At 36.5% G+C, this 18,301-nt stretch overlaps 1 long non-coding RNA gene across 1 annotated transcript; it reads right to left on the bottom strand.

The window, feature by feature from the left end:
- Positions 1-14,941: 14,941 nt before the first annotated feature.
- On the bottom strand, positions 14,942-16,507 carry LOC145777772 (uncharacterized). The gene is made up of 4 exons (XR_014290358.1): positions 16,340-16,507; positions 16,019-16,080; positions 15,708-15,874; positions 14,942-15,266 (listed from the first exon to the last, which is right to left on the bottom strand). It is a non-coding gene; the product is annotated as an uncharacterized LOC145777772 (long non-coding RNA).
- Between the last annotated feature and the right edge of the window lie 1,794 nt (positions 16,508-18,301).

Raw genomic sequence — 18,301 nt, 5'->3', positions numbered from 1 at the left:
CACACGAGTCAGTTCAATCATATATAGTTAAAAACCGATGTTTTTGCATTACAAGACATGTGACCGAGTCGTTCATATTAAGCATTGTTGTGGGTTTGACACCTGTCAGAAGATATTTCATTTTCTTGAACTAGAGACCTATTGTTATCTGCTGAATAACTGCAAAGACGATCACACTTGGCAAAAATGAGATTCTGCAAATCAATGTGTTACTGAATGCAATAATCTTATAGTTTTGATAGTATCATGGATGTAGACTCGACCTATGCTTTTTGTGTGGACATGTGTCTAATGCACCGATTGGAATCCATTAGGTTTATATAGCCTAAGCCATATTTGTGATATTTTATAATCTCTTGGGACCTCATTATATCTTCAAAATCACCGGTTTAAGTTTAGAATCTTAAGAGCGAGAATTCATAAACGCAAAAATCTGAGTCATTGGCGCTGCTTTCAATTTGACCGTAAATATCAATTTGAAAATGATAACACCCATGGTAGACATGATTAATTCCGTATCTGGATGATGTACTGTAATTAACTGTTTACATGTTAATATCAAGGTGGTTGTTTGCAATCACAACAGACGCAGAGCATAACAATCGATAATTTATCTTTACTTAAATCTGACGTCTATTAAAACAATATTACCGCAAAATGCTCCCTGATTATTTTTAAAATTTAATCTAAACTGCAAGTTCTAAAAATTTGTGAGTAATTCCACTTTTACCTGAGCTGGCTGGCACGAAGGGATCACTTGCCACGACCGCTGGCTGGCTTTAGATTTTAAAAATTCCATCAAAGGTTAATTTCTTGCCATCGTCTCGACCTGAAAGTTCATATCTTTTACAAACGATCTCCGACCATTATAAATGCCGCCGCAGTTATCTCTGCCATGACAATACAGCAATTCCAAAGGGAAGCCGGGCAGAACATATTTCAGCTCATGAGATGATGTTTGAGAGTATCATTGCAGAAGGGTTAGAAAATCTTGTCAACCGCTTTATTCGTACAATAAGGAAGGAAATGTTTTCTTCATGCTTATCGTTTGACGTAAGATCAACAACCGATGCTCGTGGCAGCCTTGCCAAGATAATTATTGTTTGTTTAAAATCGAAAGCAGCAATTGCAAAGCACGTCTCGTGAGATGCTGGCAATGACATGACTTATAAGCTGATCACAAATTGCAAACAAGGCCTTGGATTAATAAGAGAAGTTATCTGATAAAATAGCGCAGTCAAATTAAATAGAACAACCGTTTTTAAATCAAGCTGGACTCTAACAATCCTGCTATGGTCATTGTGACAAAAGCTTTTTGTCTTGAAAAACAAAAACAAGAAGTAGAAAACTAGTCACATTAGGCGATATACTAGTAAGGAACTCCAAGAAGTCGGAAAAGGTGGCAAAACGGTTGAAAACGTAGGTTACATCAAACGTACGTACAAACGTAATAAGCACAGTAGAGCCTACGACAAAATTATAAAGTTGCACTGAAGAGGGTTCAATATAGAAATCGCGATATGTAACACGATAATTTGTTTCTTGGACTTTGTCATACATTTACCTTGAATATGTATTTAATTTTGTCGTCGGCTAGGCATATACGCAATTTTAATTTTAATAAGAAGAAATATTCCACCACTTTTAACAACAATCTTGATTATAATTATGGCAATTCTTAGTTGCATCTGACAATTTTTATAAATGATTTAAAGTGCCAATGCACAGCTTTTAGTTAAAATGCTACAAAAGGTGACACAAGTTCCAAAAAGTTCATATTCACTATTTGTCCTGCCATTTTGACGAAAGGCTCAAATCAATTGCACATGGAAGCAAAACGGTTTGAACTACTTAACAAACTGATGTTCAGCAAATGTTTCGACGACTACACAATTTTAAATAGCACTGAAGATGAAAACAGTTTAGCTTTTACAGCGTTTGCTGAACATGAGTTTAGTATTTGGGATTTTTCGTCGGTTAGTTGCAAATGATTAGCCTATGCAATAAGACATCTCAATAGATTTGTAAACTTAATTTTTAAATTAACTCGCACAAAGCTACGTTGTACAACAAGATACAATAACAGTCACCAAAGCCGGAGCAGTTATTCATGTACTGTTTTTGGTGGTAAAGATAGTTGCCAAACCAATGACCGTCCAACAGTCATGTTGTCGCCAGGAGCCTAATACCATATTTTCTGCTTGAGGTTATAAAATAAGACTTTTTGTTTTCAGTTTAAAACGCAATGAAGAAACCGCAGTAATTTCATAGATGTAGAAACTCAAGATGCTGTTGTGATACGAAATCGTTTCTGGATAAATAATTGCTAAAGATCATATTGTTGTCTTGTCAAGTTGCTTTGCAGCACACGCTCCTGCAACACTTTAAACACTTGCAATAAGTTGGCGCATCGCCCAAACTGCTTTTTATGCTGAGAACTCAAGGTATTTTATTTATTTATTTACAACAAACACAATTTGAAAACATCAAGTAACCAACAATGTTGTGCTAACAATCCTTGTATGCTTATTGATTGCTTGCGCTACATATTTGCATATTGTGGTTTGTTTGTACGCTCGAACAACTTGCTGCTCGTGCTCAACTTACTTGTGAAGTGTAAAATGCAAGTTGCCATGATTACTTAAAATTTGATTGTTTGAAAATAAAGTGGTGTAGCCTACACTAAAAAGTAAGCTCATATTATTTTAACCAGGTAAAATCTTTCCCCAGTAACCGCTCAATTTTATTGTGATTATAATAATGTATCACTTTGATAAAATTTTGAAGTTGATTACATTCCTGATGCACGATATATGCAATAGCCTACTGAGCAAATATTTGCTCAAAGAAACTTTTGATAAACAAGAAATTAGCTTTTTTTGACAAGAAACTGTAATGAAATAAAATGCCGACTTAGTAAAATTTTTGATTTTATTTTGATCTCGAAGGACTTCCAAGCAACCGAAACGAGTTTTAGTATAGCCTACGGTTGAGAACGTGACAGAAGTTTGGCTTTTCTACTTAACGGGCTCCAGTTGTGTCATATACTGGCCGCACAAGATTAATCCTCTCCAGGTGATTTGTTAATTGAAAAGCGATAATCCCATTTAAAGTTGGGTTTATGCTTGTCACGTGATTCTTGAACTTGGTTCAATGTCTTGTAGCATCAAGCAACAAAGCGATGACATCATATTGCTCTACAGTTGGTAGCGTGCAAGGTGTTGCCAGTAGGGCGTCGAAATCTTTGTGAATTATTTCTCTTTAGAGCATGCTTTAACGTTCGCGTTTTGTCGCTTTTACCTTTATCTAGACCTCTGCTATGTTATGGAAAGTGATAATGTTTTTTTGTTGTTTTCATAGTCGGAAATAAAAAACATGATACGTTACTGTTACTTAAAAGTAATTGTCTTGCAAAAGAAATGAGACCAAAAATTGAATTGGCAAAACTGGTCACCTTCCTAAAATCATCCCTGATTAGAATGCAAAAGGAGACCTCTGCCATGTTATGAAAAGTGATAGCCTATATATTTTTTTGCTTTAACGGTCGGAAACAAAAAAACATGATGATGATGATGATCAGTGGCGTAGCGTGACTCATTTGTATGGGGGACTCCAGAAGCACAAATATTTAACTTGGCATGAAAGTTTAGCTTTATAGGCGGTTTTTAGTCTATAAAACTTTGAAATAACTTTGAAATTTTACCCATCATGCAATAAACTCATCTGCAATAACACCTGGCCATAATCACTTTTCTATTTTGCTTATTTACAAATTCATGCGATATGCACAGCTGAAAAAAACTCATCAGGCAAAAATGAAGACATGTGCGCAATTCAGTCAAGGCATCTTTATTCCCCTGATTTCGGCTACAGATCCTGCTGCATAGTCACGAAAATCTACTACTGAACATTCAACTCATCAGTAAGCCTATGCACTTATGCAGGTTATACCAATACAATTTTTATTTTGCATCATTGCGGTGCGCAGAAAATTTTCACAGAGAGGTTGAAATAAAAGTTGCATGAAGCTACGCTGACCAAGTTTAACTTCATGGCAGAAACAAAACTGGGCTAATAAAAGGTTATAAAGTGTAAGTTCGTTGCTATTGTTTTCATGACCAAAGGAGCAAGGTTGTTCAGTGGCCTAAATGGAACCGATGTTATGTCTTTTAATTTTCAATTTTTTATTTTTTATTTACTGCGTGATGAATAAGCTATAAATGCAATTCGCTGCCTACAAATGATCTAATGCCTGCTATGTTTGGTTAGTCTTTCCTGTGACGTACTTGTTGTAATCTAGTTATTTGCTTTTACTTTACGCTAGAAAAAGGTTGGTCAAAGCATGATGATAAAACTTCTGCAAATATCTTACAACCTTGCACTCTACTTGATAGAACGGTTCGACAGTGGTGCCAAAGTAGGGGGGGATGGGGGAATATATCCCCCCAATATTTTGGCAGCATCCCCTCCAATAATTTAGAAAAAATATTTGCTATAAAGTTGTACTTTGATTCAGTTGTTTGCAAGCATCTCAAATTGCTGTTGTTTTTCTTTTATTGATGTTTGATCACAGTTCTAAATTGTCTTGGATTTGAGGCTAGACAATGAAGGACCTTCATTGAAGGTATTAAAGACGAGTTGGACCAGGCTACCGGCCATGGCACTGCAGTAATGCTTATGAGAGGACTCATTGTTTTAATCTCCTGTGTAGGCCTTGTGTCTCTGGTATGCAATGGATTAATCTCCTGCGTTTAATCGCAGCTCCTAACTATAGTGTCTGCTGTTCTAATCTAAAAGAGCTTACCAGGCATTGTCCGAGTTGGAAAAACCTCTCTATTCTCAAATACTCCAGCTGATTAGATCCTCTTAGTTTGCCCGGTAAGCTCTGTTGCTTGTAAGAAGTCGTTTTCCAATCTTCGTAGATTGCAAACCTTTCTGAGAAATACTTTGGGACAAGAGAGGTTGAATGCTAGTATTATTTGCAACATTCACCAAAATATTCTTAATGACATCAGCATAAATGACATTGCTAATGAGTTTTCAATGTGCACTACCGTAAGACGCAATATGTTCGGTTGTAACAAGTTCTTGTGATGTGTTTGAAAGTTATTATTTTTGTCATAAATTTGCAGATGTTCTTCTGTAACTTCGATTGTTTTCAGTATCCTGACTAGTGACTTTGTCCTATAGTGCCCTAAGTGTAGTGATTCTAGTGAAGGAGAGGACAAGAAGAATAGTATCACTTCTGTTTGTGTTTTTTTTTTTGGAAAAACTAAGTATTCATTGGAAGGTCATAAGTTCGAATCCCGCTGGAGGTACCAATTTTTCTTTGCTGCAAAAATAAGAAACAAGCATTCACAAGCGCACTGGTAGCACTTTTATCTCCATGATTTCTCATCTGTAGATTATGCTGTTAGCAGCTAATTTACCGAGGTCCGGCGATTGTTTAATAAATTTAATACCTGTACCACTAAAATTGTGTACAAAAATTTCCATCCCCCCAATGTTCAAAAATCGTCTAAAATTTCATAAACTGTTGATTTATCCCCCCCAATCCTCAACTAACTCCGGCACCACTGCGGTTCGACCATGCAATGTGATATTATTCAACATTATAAAACAAATGTTTTAAGAAACGATGGCTTGAGCATCAATAATTTGAGCCATCATCGTTATTAGCTCGCAAAGAAATTTTCCAATAACCACGGATAAAATGAAGTTGAACCACATTGATGTAGTCTAAGCTATTCTATCATAATGTTGTGATAAGCCTCTAAGACAGCCACTTTATCTGGTACATATCTTCATCAAATCGGGTACGGACCTGATAAACATAATATGTATCCTACTTGATAAAGTGGCCGTCTGGGTTATTTGTTGAAAACCAAGTTTGAGTTCTTTTGTTGAGACATGCTTAAATTGCTATAAACTTCAAGTGTTCGAACCAAATCGGGCAAACGACATTTTTCGTTTGAATAGTTTAACTTGAAAAGAAAATTAAGGCAAAAGGATTTTGTATCAGTAGCAGATTTTTTGAAAATTTTCAACTGTAAACAATTCAGTGATGGACCGGTTTACTAAGATGACGCTATGAATGCATCAAATCAATGACAATTTATGAATGTAGGCTACTCAACTAGCAAAAGAATAATCAAAAGCGGAAATATAACTTTCATCCTAAAACAAGGTCGATCCCTCGCCATGAACCACCCCCACCCTGTAGCAGAATTATTTAAACGTAAAATATTTCAACACAAATTATTTCAACTAAATTTGCATTTCTGTTTGCACCCTCTTGAATCGGTATCTGTAAACTTTCCTGCTAACATTGAACAAATATTTTTGTTTTTTGTTTATTTGAACATTTTGATTTTTGTAAAGAAGCAATTTCTTTTTCATTGTCAGCACTTTGGTTTAGTTTAGTTGGTTTTAGTTTTGAATCTTTATCCTCGGACTGACAAACCCTTGATAGGTTATTCCTGGTAGTTTCCCATCCTTATGGAGGCTCTTGACGCAGGGCGAGTTACCGAAATTGACAGAGTGAAGTTTTTCGATTGTTGAAGTGATGTTGCCCGGGAATTATTCCATTCATTAGGTGCCGCTGAATGGAGAGCAGTTCTGAAATGCGTTGCTCACACCCCGAGAGTCGAACCAGCGCCGCTTGATCTTGAAGCTTCTTCGTTCACGAAGCTAACCAACTTCGTTCACGAAGCTAACCAACAAATGAAACAGCAAAGATACAAAGTGTTGGTTCTGTTATGGCTCTTGTAGGATGTTGATCAAAACTAAACCGCAATAAATGAGTTGATTTGTCGTTGCATCAAATCTGCTTGCTCATGAAACGAATAAATGCAAAGTAATTGCCGACAACACAAACGCCAAAGTATTTTGCTAATCGGTTTAGAATATGTTTCATTTCGTTGTAAGACTTTGCCGAGCTTCTAAATGGCCGCAAGGGTTGATGAGTGCAGGTACAGAGAAACCCTTTCGACCGCACTATGTGCTAGCTGAGAATAAACTTATTTGATTAACTTATAACAGTAAATCTAGTCAAGAATCGATATATATGAAGAAGCAAGGTCGTATAGGAATGAAGTGATAATTGTTGGTTTGAAAGGATAACTCCAATACAGAATAGCCTGTTATTGAGTTATCGGGTAATCATGGTATTAATTTTGCAGTCACAGAAAGACAAGCTGAATCACGACATGTTAGTTATTGACGTTGACTGTGACGACAGTCTTTTGCCTAACGAGTTTCAAATCAAATCTGAGAAAACTTCTATTCGTGGATAAAGTGAGAGCATAAAGTGATTGGAGAAATCCGTGTATTGTTGTTGCCTGTAATTCCAGGAGCGCACAGAAATAATTATTTTAGGTTTCATCTTTTTTCAGCAGGCTTTTAATCCACGGCTTGATGGCAGTTTGTATAACGGATTGTTAGATCATACCAGGGATTTCTGGAAGTACGGCATGCGAAACTACCTTCTCAGAGCAGGGTGCGTTATAGGTATAAGAGCTGCCACCAGGCGTTTTTTCAGCAAACAATGCTCTGCATGACTTTTTCAGATATAAACTGATGCTTGTTTCAAAAATCCATCCCAATAATTGCAAAATCCCACAACTCTCGTTTATCAGCTTCTCACTGCAACAGCATTTGAAAACAGAAGCTGTTCAAGGCAGTAAGATTAAAGCCTTGAAAAACACAAATTTAACAAATAAACTTTTACTGCCTAAAACCATCCTTTTATCTATGAGTAGCACTCCTCTACGAAGCAAATTTTTGGTCCAATAGCTTTACTCTTTTCAACTTGTAATTCCTCAAGGGTTAAATAGCCTCAGTATATAAAGACCATTGTATCGACAATGTATTTTTGTCGTATTTCGACTTAGGCTACATACAGGTCAGTGGCGCCGGCAGGGGGGGGCAGGCGGGGCAGCTGCCCCCCCAATGTTTTGGGCATCATCTTTTCTTTTTTTTTATTAATACATATTAATATTTTTTTTTTAATATTTGGATCCCAACCTCAAGTAAGTCAACTCAAGTTGCAAGAGGGGGGGGGGGGGGGTAAAAGCTCTCTCTTTAAAAAAAAGTATGGAAAACTGTAAAACCTTGATGACTAAATTGTACAGTAGATAAAAAGATTTTCTACAGAAGCAAAGATATCGACTTTTTAAAGTTTTAACTAACATCACATTGATGTAGAAAAATAACAACCTGTTAAATTTTTGATACCTCAAACTCCCATGACTTCTTCCGCGCACATTTTGGCATTGGTTGCTTGCAGTGATCCTTTCACTTAAACAAAACGTTTTGTTTCAGCAGTTTTGAGCTGTTCGATTCTTTAGTTGTAAAGGAGACTCAATTTCTCCAATATTTATCATTTATGTTGCTTCTTTAATCTCAGCAGAGTGTAAAACTTGTAAAAGTTTTTCATCCTTACGACGTCATGAATGAAATTATATCTCAAATCGGCGTAATGACGTGACATCATCTAAAGATTTTACCGAATAATAAATTAACAAATTCGATCGTCAAAAGTGGTTTGGTGGTGGTAAATATTACGTAATGAAAAAAATGTGATAAGGTTGGAAGACATTACGTCATGTATTTTCAATACAAATATGAAGTTTAAAATTTATTCTTTTGTTCATAGTCGTAATCCACCTTCAAAGCGGTACTACAAAGAACAATTTTCGATAAGGGGGGCATCAAGAATAAGTCGACATGACTTTTAACCCTTAGAAGGTTGGGCTCCTGGAGTCTTGCTCAGTTTGGGGGGGGGGGCTGTCAATTCTTCTTATGCTTTAGGAGTGATATCTCTGTTATTTTGGCACGGTTTCAAAATTTGGGATTCACTTTGTAAAATTATTCACGCTGAGCATATCCGAAAATTAAAACTATGTGAATTTTAGAACTGCTCATATACGTTGAAATGTTGAGGTCACTTATGAGTGTAATTTGTAGCGTGAGTTTACACATTATTTTTTGGTAGAGTAATGAAGAACGTGCATAGTAATGTTGTGATTAATTTTTTTTACATTATTTTACATACAGCCAATGCCCTTTACGCTGTTAAACAATTAGGATTAACGAGACATGGGCCAAATTAATTACTTTCATCCAGCTGATAGGAAAATATTTTACAATAGAATATGAAATATTTCAGAGGATGTGCTGAGAAATGCCTTATATCTTTCAATTTATAACCTTTATTCGCTCAAAATTTCAGCTCAATAGAGGTGAATAAAAGTTAGGAAAAGTCAAGAAATCTCGTAGTCGCAACCTCAGTGGTTTTAGAGATACAACTGTTGATACAAAAAAGTTGAATTGGCAGCCCCCCCCCCCCAACCTTCAAAGGGTTTGCATTGAGTCAACAGATCTATACCTTAAGGTTTACGTCAGCTCCGGAGATCAGTAAAATATAAGGTTGTCATTTTCAGTGCAACAAGACCATTGATTGATTGGTTTAGTGAGGATTCGTAATCCCATTGCTTTCATTTTGAGTGATCATACTGATTTTCAATTTATTCCCACAAGACGTTACGTAATGAAAAAATATATAACTAAGGTTGGAAGACATTACGTCATGTCTTTTCAATTCAAAATGAAGTTTAAAATTTATTCTTTTGTTTATAGTCGTAATCCTCCTTCAAAGCGGTAATACAAAGCACAATTTTCGATAAGGGGGCATCAAGAATATGTCGACATGACTTTTAAGGTTTACGTCAGCTCAGGAGATCAGTAAAATATAAGGTTCTCATTATCGTGATTGTAAGCCGCGGGAAATTTTTTCTCTAAAAACAGATTCCCGGGAAGCTAAATATTTTTTCCAGCCCTGGTAAAAAACAAGAGAAATTAAATAATATACTCTGTCTTGCATGTCTTGCACCAGTGGCGTAGCCAAGGGAGGAGGGTTCGGGGGTTTCAACCTTTCAAAGTCGGCAGCCATGGCCGAGTGGTTAGCGCGTTGGGCTCGCAGTCGAAAGCCTGCATGTTCGACTCCAGCCACCCGCACTTGCTGTTGTTTCTCTGGGCAAGAAACTTTACGATGATTGCCTCTACCCAGTGATCGATTTCGAGTAATGGGTAGTACCAAATTTAAGTCATACGTAAAGTAGACAACCGGAAACAGACATTGCCGTCGGCTGCAGCGTGGGTCAGGTGTATGTCGGAAGGCGTACACCGATGCATAGCGCTCAAGTCCGCTTTCCCGCAATGCAGGATAAAGATAAACAAACAAAAAAACAAATTGAATTTACGGATGTTAATACATTGTTTACAAGAAAAGTTTTAGCCTATGATGTAATTTCTCGTCAAACTGTGCAAGGATGCAAGCCATCTGCAACTGCTGAGATCGCTTGTTCGATCTAGATTAACATCTAAACAGCTATTCGTTATACAAAACTTGAATATATCAGAAATAGCCTAAAGTAACTTCATTGTCTCAAAGCTTTTTGTTTGACACTCATCAAGATGTATGACCTCTATGACGTTACATTTTCTAAACTTTGGGTTGACTTCAGAGCATAAAAGTTAGTGACTTACCGGAATAAGATCGTTTTTTAAATCAACCAAGGAGAAAATTGATAAATAATAAAACTGTAATAATTTCGCAAAAAAAGCAATCAACCTATGTCTCTAAAACAAAGTTTGCCTAATTTTAAACGAAACTGCATTAAAAGAGCGAGTTTTGCCAATAACAAACATTCAAATATCTCAGTCTGGAATTAGCAACAAGAAAGCATAGAGACTTAGCTTTATTTCCGAAAAATGGCGAAGAAAACATGATCTTATCCTTTTGCTATGCCACCGGACAGCACCATTTTACAGAAATATTCATACCCACAATTTTGTTGAAAATGGTTTCAGAATGCACCAAACTGAAAGTAATTTTTCAAAATTTTTGGGGGAGGCCCCCCAGACCCCCCGCCACTAAGTGTCGCCTTCGGCGAACACGCCATCGGGCTTCGCCCGCCGGCTGTCAACACCTCCCCTTTCAAAATTTTTGACTATGCTACTGTCTTGCACTGTCAATATTTTGCCCCTCCAATGTTGAAGGTCTGGCGGCGCCACTGATACAGGTTGATGAATTTTAAAAAGATTTCTTAGGATTAGCTTTTATAAATTTACAAGTTGGGCTAGTTTTGTCTGGAAAGCATTGATCTACAGCAACGCGATACTGGTATAAGTTTGGCAACACTTTTGTATAACACACCCTACTTTGAGAACCAAGACGGCGTAAGTTTTACTTCCGGTACGTTCTTGATTTTCCTAGAGCAAGGCAAATCGGTTATGGTGAAGCATTTTGCTTCTATTGAGAAAAAATAACATAAAGTTTAAGCTCTATCAAATAAGATCAAACATGGCCACCTATAGATACGGCCTGACTTGTCACATTTTGCAGAAATTTTCAGGTTTTGCTAACTTTTAGCGAATGTTTAAATGAATTTTTCTAAAAATTATATTTTTACGCTTTCTTTACTGCTTTTCCCAAATGACACAATAGGTTTTAATATCCTCAGATGTTGAAAAACAAAGAAAATTTGATTTTGAAGATTTTAGTCAGACTGTTAATTTTTCAATAACAGTCTGATTCAGCATTTTTCAACTTACTTTTTTTCATTTGCTATTGCTTCCCCAAGGCAACAATAAGCTTTTATATCATTAGGAGACAGCAAAAAGTAAAAATATCTCAAAAAATGTCAGTCCAACACCAGCAGTTGCTGTAATCATAATCTGCAAAATGTGACAAATCAGGCCGCATCTCCAGGTGGCCATGGATCAAATAAAAAGAAAATTAATCAATAGAACAGAACACAACAATGACATTGTGTGACTGACCTCTAAGGCCACAGCGGAAAATATATTTTCTACATCACAATACAATACATACGTAAATGCGATAATTTACTGAAAAGCTAGTTCTAAGGTTTTCAGTGTTTCCATTTGACAAATAAATTTGCCATACCGTCAACAATAACATGTTCTTGTACACATCGTCAACAACCGAGGGAAAGGACCTTTGACGACTTGTCTTCTGTTCAACATCGTAAAGCTTCGTAACTAAATTTAGAATGGCTTCATCAGGAAAGTCAAAAGCCAACAGTCAACAGGGAAGCATGACTTACGCCATCTCGTTTCTGAGAGTAGAGTGCGTTAAAAAGGATATCATTCTTTTGCACATGATTCTCGACAAAAAGTTTTTTTTTACTGTTACGTTGGTTAAAAATAAACCAATATTTTCAAGCCGATTTACCCCAAAATGTGCAAAAATTAATTCAAAATCATCTCTTATCAACTCATCAACCAGGTGTGAGCCTGAATGAGACAACGAATAGTTTATACGTGAAACAGTGTTGATAAATTTAAGCTTTAGCTATGAAGAAATTATTACACGTTTTACAACCAAGAACCTGATTCATGAATGATGTTTCTCTTACATAAAACCATGGATTTAAGCAACAGCAGCTTATTTGTTGGATTTGTGCTTTTCAGGTTGTAGCCCAATTGTTTTGAACTGTTACTCCGACACTGTTGCATTGATGAGTTGATCAATTTAAGTCGTAGGTTTTTGCGAATTTTGGGATAGGTTTACAAAATTAGTATTGATTAACTTTTGAGCTAGTGAAAAATAAGATTATTGCTCAAAACACCTAGCAACACTGTTATTCAACGCGTGCCACTCTGGGATTGTAGTTCCGAACTCCGTACCTTTATAATTCGCTCGATTTAATGCTCAAATTGCAAGGAGCTTGCCTAACAGCGCCATAGGACATCGGAGCAGATGTAGGTTGATGGTTTATCATATTTCCTAAACGAATTCAAAAGCAAACACTTTCATTCTTTTTTTTCTCCATTTCTCACTCTATTGAGTTACCGCGTTGAAGACGAGGATACTCGTCAAATCTAAGGATTATTTAAATAATTTCATCCAGAGACAATCCGCTATTAAAAATTTCTTGCTTGCATTTCCCAATGTTTTGCAAATCAACTGTGGTTGGATTTCTTTGAAAACAAAACTGTTCTGCTGGAACACGACCAAATCGATGCCAGACCTGATGAAACTGATCCTTTATCTGCAGTATCAACTGAATTTCTTCACTTAGAAATTTAAGCTGATTCAAAGCGAAATAAAGGCAATCGTATTTTACATTAAAACGAAATATTTTGTCAATATATTTTTATTTCAGTAAATTTTTGACAGAGCATCCACTCAAGATCCGATGATTCTTCTTATGTTGTGAGAATCTTGTGTGTTGGTTTTTTGTTTTCAGAAAATATTGTATCGAAATAACTCGAAACAAGAAACGACAGGAGGCTCAGATGAATATTTTTCAAAACATGAGTCGTGTCTCTTCATCGGACGAAGGATGATATAGATCCGCCAGGGCAGAGACAGAAGAAAAAAGTAATGTTTTTTGAACCACTTTCAAGTCACAGACAAATCAGAATTATACGCGCGGTGTGCAACATGTCTATCAATTTCCTGAATTAAAATTAAAGCGAACAAGATAGAATCATAACACACCGAGAAACAAGACTTGCATTCAATCAAAGCCAGTTATTTGATATTTGATATCAAGTTAATCGCCGGCTTGTGAAATAGTCTAACTCTAATCCCAGACATCAAAATGTCTGCAGACGTTGAATCAACGTACAAATGGCAGATTTTGCGGTCTGGTAAATGACGCTCCAGCGCAGAAGCAGAAGAAAAAATACATGTTTTTTGAGCCACTTTTTTATTTTCTGTTTAAGTCTTATATTCAATCAAACTGCCATGATGTCTAAACATTTGTGAAGATCAAAAGAGCCTACAAGCAATAACACAAATGCTAATCGTCATTCGGAGCAAAAGTATGTTGTGCTACTACTTTCATAGCTGAAATGATTTTAATGCATTCAAAAGTTCAGAATTGCCTAAAAAAATTTAAAAGATTTGATATTAATATCAATAGATGTTTATTCTTGAAACGCGATGTTTTATGAAGCTTTTGAGAATGACGCTTGGCAATCCCAATACTTTGCGTTTGATTGAAAAGGAGGCTTCCGTTTTATATCAAAGATAAAATCTGCACACTTTTCTATTCTACTTTTTTTTTTCAAATTACAAAACTGGTCCTTCAACTTATTGTTATCGCTTCTTCATCGGCAACGTGCTTGGCCTTCAAAGTGTCTCGTTCAACCACAACGTCATTTGACGGCGATCAGATGATGCGCCAAACTCGCTGACGGATCCAAGCACTGGTTGATAGTTCAACAACAATTTCAAGAAAACAGAATAAAACATTAGATCTTCTCTTGTTTGCTTCAGTCATGGGCAACATGACTTTGAGGTTTTATCTCCAACCATATTTTTATATTTCAAGTCTGATTCATAATATCAGCTAAAATTATTTGATATTATCATTTAAACGAAAATTTGATGTTGTTCAGTGTTTTAATCGGATTGTCTACCAAGTTTGTTCAGAAATAGTATCGTGCAGCCGCCACAGTTGACACTATTTGGTATGCACTACACTGTTAAAAAATTTTACTGTCCTTTGGACAGGCAGCAAAATAACTTCCTAAGTAGTAATTTTATTTACTGTAATGGAAGTATTTTTACTTCCGTTGACAGTCATATTTTTAATGTTTCTGATCAGTAAAAATACTGCTCTGGATAGTCATTTTTTAAATGTTTCTGATCAGTAAAATTACTGCTCTGGATAGTCATTTTTTAAATGTTTCTGATCAGTAAAATTACTGGTCTGGATAGTCATTTTTTAAATGTTTCTGATCAGTAGAATTACTGCTCCGGATAGTCATTTTTAAAATGTTTCTGATCAGTAACATTACTGCTCTGGACAGGCAGCAAAATAACTTTCCGAATAGTTTTTGTGACAAATGGCATTATGAGAGTAAAATGACTTTCTCTACAAGTAAATATTACACACGTGCATTTGCAGATATAAATTTATTGTGTACAGCAGACCTCACTGGCGACAATGTTTTACAATATATTTCTCAAGATGTTACAAGTATAGCTATTTGTTTGATGTTTCACGAACACGTGAATTCGCTTTTTTAACTGCAGAGTTCAGCCGAGGCTATATTTCGGCGAAGCATGAAGCAGCAGCGACTGAACAGTGAATTTCTTGACTTGCTTCAATCTTCATAACAAACATCCCTGCCGAAGCATGACCTCGTTGCACAGTCGGAGTACTTTAGGGTGCACATCCCACTTTTTCTTGTCATGACGGATGACCCCAATGCGAGCAAAGTATCTGAGGAAACAACACAAGTTATATCAGTGGATCTTTTCAAATTTGACTGTGATATTTAGCAATGTTTGTAACTACACCACAATACCATCGTGTAGTGAAACCTTCAAATTGATCAGAATGCGTTGTCACTTCCACAAACCTTAGAATAATCGTCATCCTCTGGAGTTGTGGCTTGGAACTTGCGTACATAACTAGTATTAACAGTTTAACACCTCTAATAATCAGTCTGGATGGCCGAGTGGTCTAAGACGCAATCCCTCCGGTAATGGGTGCAGTTCTTACTAGCTGCAGTAGAGAGACACTGTCAAGAACTTCGTGGATTTGAATCCCACTCCAGACCAGCTTGTCACTGGTATGAATGACTTTGTGAAGGAGGGAGTTCCATTATTGTTATTCCTTAGCTCATACATAAACAATTAAACACATTACAGGTTTACATACCTCTGTATAAACTCCAGACTTGCAGCTGCACTATCTGGATATGACATTGCAAAGACGTAATATGAGCAGAAGAAGTAAGCCAGCGCTACAAAAAAACGACTTGGTTTCCATTGCAAGGTTGCCTTTGATGAATACGAGAAACTTCACTGCACTGGCAAGAGTGGGCCCTGCAGATGCAATGAGGCACAAATGAAACTACGAAGACTGAAATTAGTGCATATTTACATTTACCAACTTCATATTTAGGTGAGCAATTCAAAAGTTCACTTGTACATCAGTCAAAATTGTACAAACGCTCATTCACAACTTACCAAAACACACAATTATTGGATGCTGGTACACGAGTTTCTTCAAACTGGGAGATAGCTGAATCCTACAAATTGAATTCAACATTTTTAAGATATTGAAAATAATACAAACATTGTCAAACACTCATATAGCCGCACTCTTATCGCTAAGAAGGCAATGAAATAGAATTTATTAGCAGTAGTAGCATGGTGTTCATATCACACAAGTTATATATAAGCTATATATAAATTTGCAAAGTATGTGTCGGATGTTCTTCCGGGAATGGGAAGGTTGGGTATTAAAAAATCTGTGTTTGCAAGTAAATAATAATAGATGTACGTTACCTCAAAGCATTGATAAATCGCTGAGCAATCTTCTTTAAAATATGTTGTAATCAGTTCCACTAATCCCACTGAGATGGGCAAGTTGTCTCCCAGCCGCCAGTTGTCTCCCGGCACATCATAAATGCACAAGGATAATATCCAAGTATCAAGTTATTCAATGAAATGAAATACAACACATGCTCAGGAAAGCATGAAAAAACCTAAATTGGTTTAAAACATGTATTATGAGACGTTGTCACGAATAATACCAGTAATAAGTACTGGTCCTCTTCCTGTAGCCTAATGGGGATTTTTCCTTCTTGATCTTTGGCCAGGGCTGAGGGTCTATCGTTTACCACCCTGGACCTGCTGCTCAAATTATTCACGCTGGTCACACACGAAAGATCAGCCTACCACAAGTTTTATCACCACAGCTGGATAAACCACTTAATTATTTAGTTCTCACTTTTTAACAGTCCTGGGCATTGACTAGGCCTATAAACTGCAACTGACGGCAGAGGTTTCACTCTGAGGTAAAATGGAGTTGCATCTCAAATGTCGTTACTCCCTGGCTACTCATGGGCAAGGCGTAGCACCAGATATGGCAGATATACTCTCTAGTTAGGGTCACAGCTTGTTTTTTTAAAACTGTGTAGGCTACCTAATATTTTCTCATTTTGAAGACAGTTGCAGCAGCCATGCCTAGTAATCTTTTGGCAGTGGCTATTTGACCGGCGCCGGTCTTTGAATCTGAAACACTATTTGACCGGTCATGACATCACTATACAGGCACTTTTTTTTTTCTCTTACAAAGCACGTATATAAGTTCTAAATTCGACAATTTTATTCAACTTGATCTGTGGCGCGTGCGATACTTCGCCGACTCCTATTCTAGAGGGAATGAGTTCGGTACTACCCGGAAGCATTCTTTTTTTTTTTTAACTAAATTTTGACCCAAAGTGCATTTTGTAGTCAATTTTTAATTTGAGTTGCATTACATTTACATACTATTACCATTTTTTTAAAAGAAGCATTGTATATATCTAACTTGTTGAAAGCAAAAGTGTAATGCTTCGTTCGGCACACACAGTCACATCAATCAATCATTTTATTTTTGTCATTAACGCGTCCGGGACAAAAAAGATACTAACTACAAAAATCGATATAGACCTACCAGCACGTTAATGAACGGGAAAAGGTGGCAAACCCTTGAAAGGTTTAAAACGTGCCTGAATGAAAAATTATGTAGTAGGCTATATATCAGTAGTTAGCACGGCCACAAACGGAAAATTACCCAGAGAAATTCTCAAATTCCCGCCAATTTAAAAAATTCTAACTTTATTACTCACATTTGAAAAGACATAAGAAATTGGGCTGTAGGCAACTGAAATTAAAAATTGACTACAAAAATGCACTTCGGGTCAAAATTTAGTTAAAGAAAAAAGAACGCTTCCGGGTAGTATCAAACTCATTCCCTCTAGAATAGAAGCCGGCGAAGTACCGTATCGCACGAACCACGTATCGAGTTGAATAAACTTGTCGAATTTAGAACTTATATACGCTAGGGTGGCTCTTAAAATTGAGTTTTTGAATTTTGCATGGGACACCCTTTCAAATGGTGAGGTTGTCAGAAAAAATAACTCTTGCAAATTTTTTTTAAATTTGAAGTTGATTTAGAGGTGGCCCTCCCCCCCTAAAGTTCTGTGCCCTCTCTCGAAATACCAAATCTGCGTATCTCGAAAACCACTTGAGCTAGAGATACGGTTTTTGTGTTAAAAGATGCAGAAAACATGGTTTTCTATCTGCTTTCTGAACATTGAATGCATCTATCTTGAGTAGAAAAGCAGTTATTTAGAAAAAACGCATTTGACCAAATCTTGATTTTACAACCTTTTTTGTGACCACGAAACCGTCTACAAAATTTCGTTTTTTTTTCTTAATTTTTGCACCTTAGAGGGAACACTGGTAACGATATTCATTTCA

The sequence above is a fragment of the Aplidium turbinatum genome, chromosome 9, assembly GCF_918807975.1.
Source record: "Aplidium turbinatum chromosome 9, kaAplTurb1.1, whole genome shotgun sequence".
NCBI classification, from domain to species: Eukaryota; Metazoa; Chordata; class Ascidiacea; order Aplousobranchia; family Polyclinidae; genus Aplidium; species Aplidium turbinatum.
This window is presented reverse-complemented; position numbering and strand designations above follow the sequence as displayed.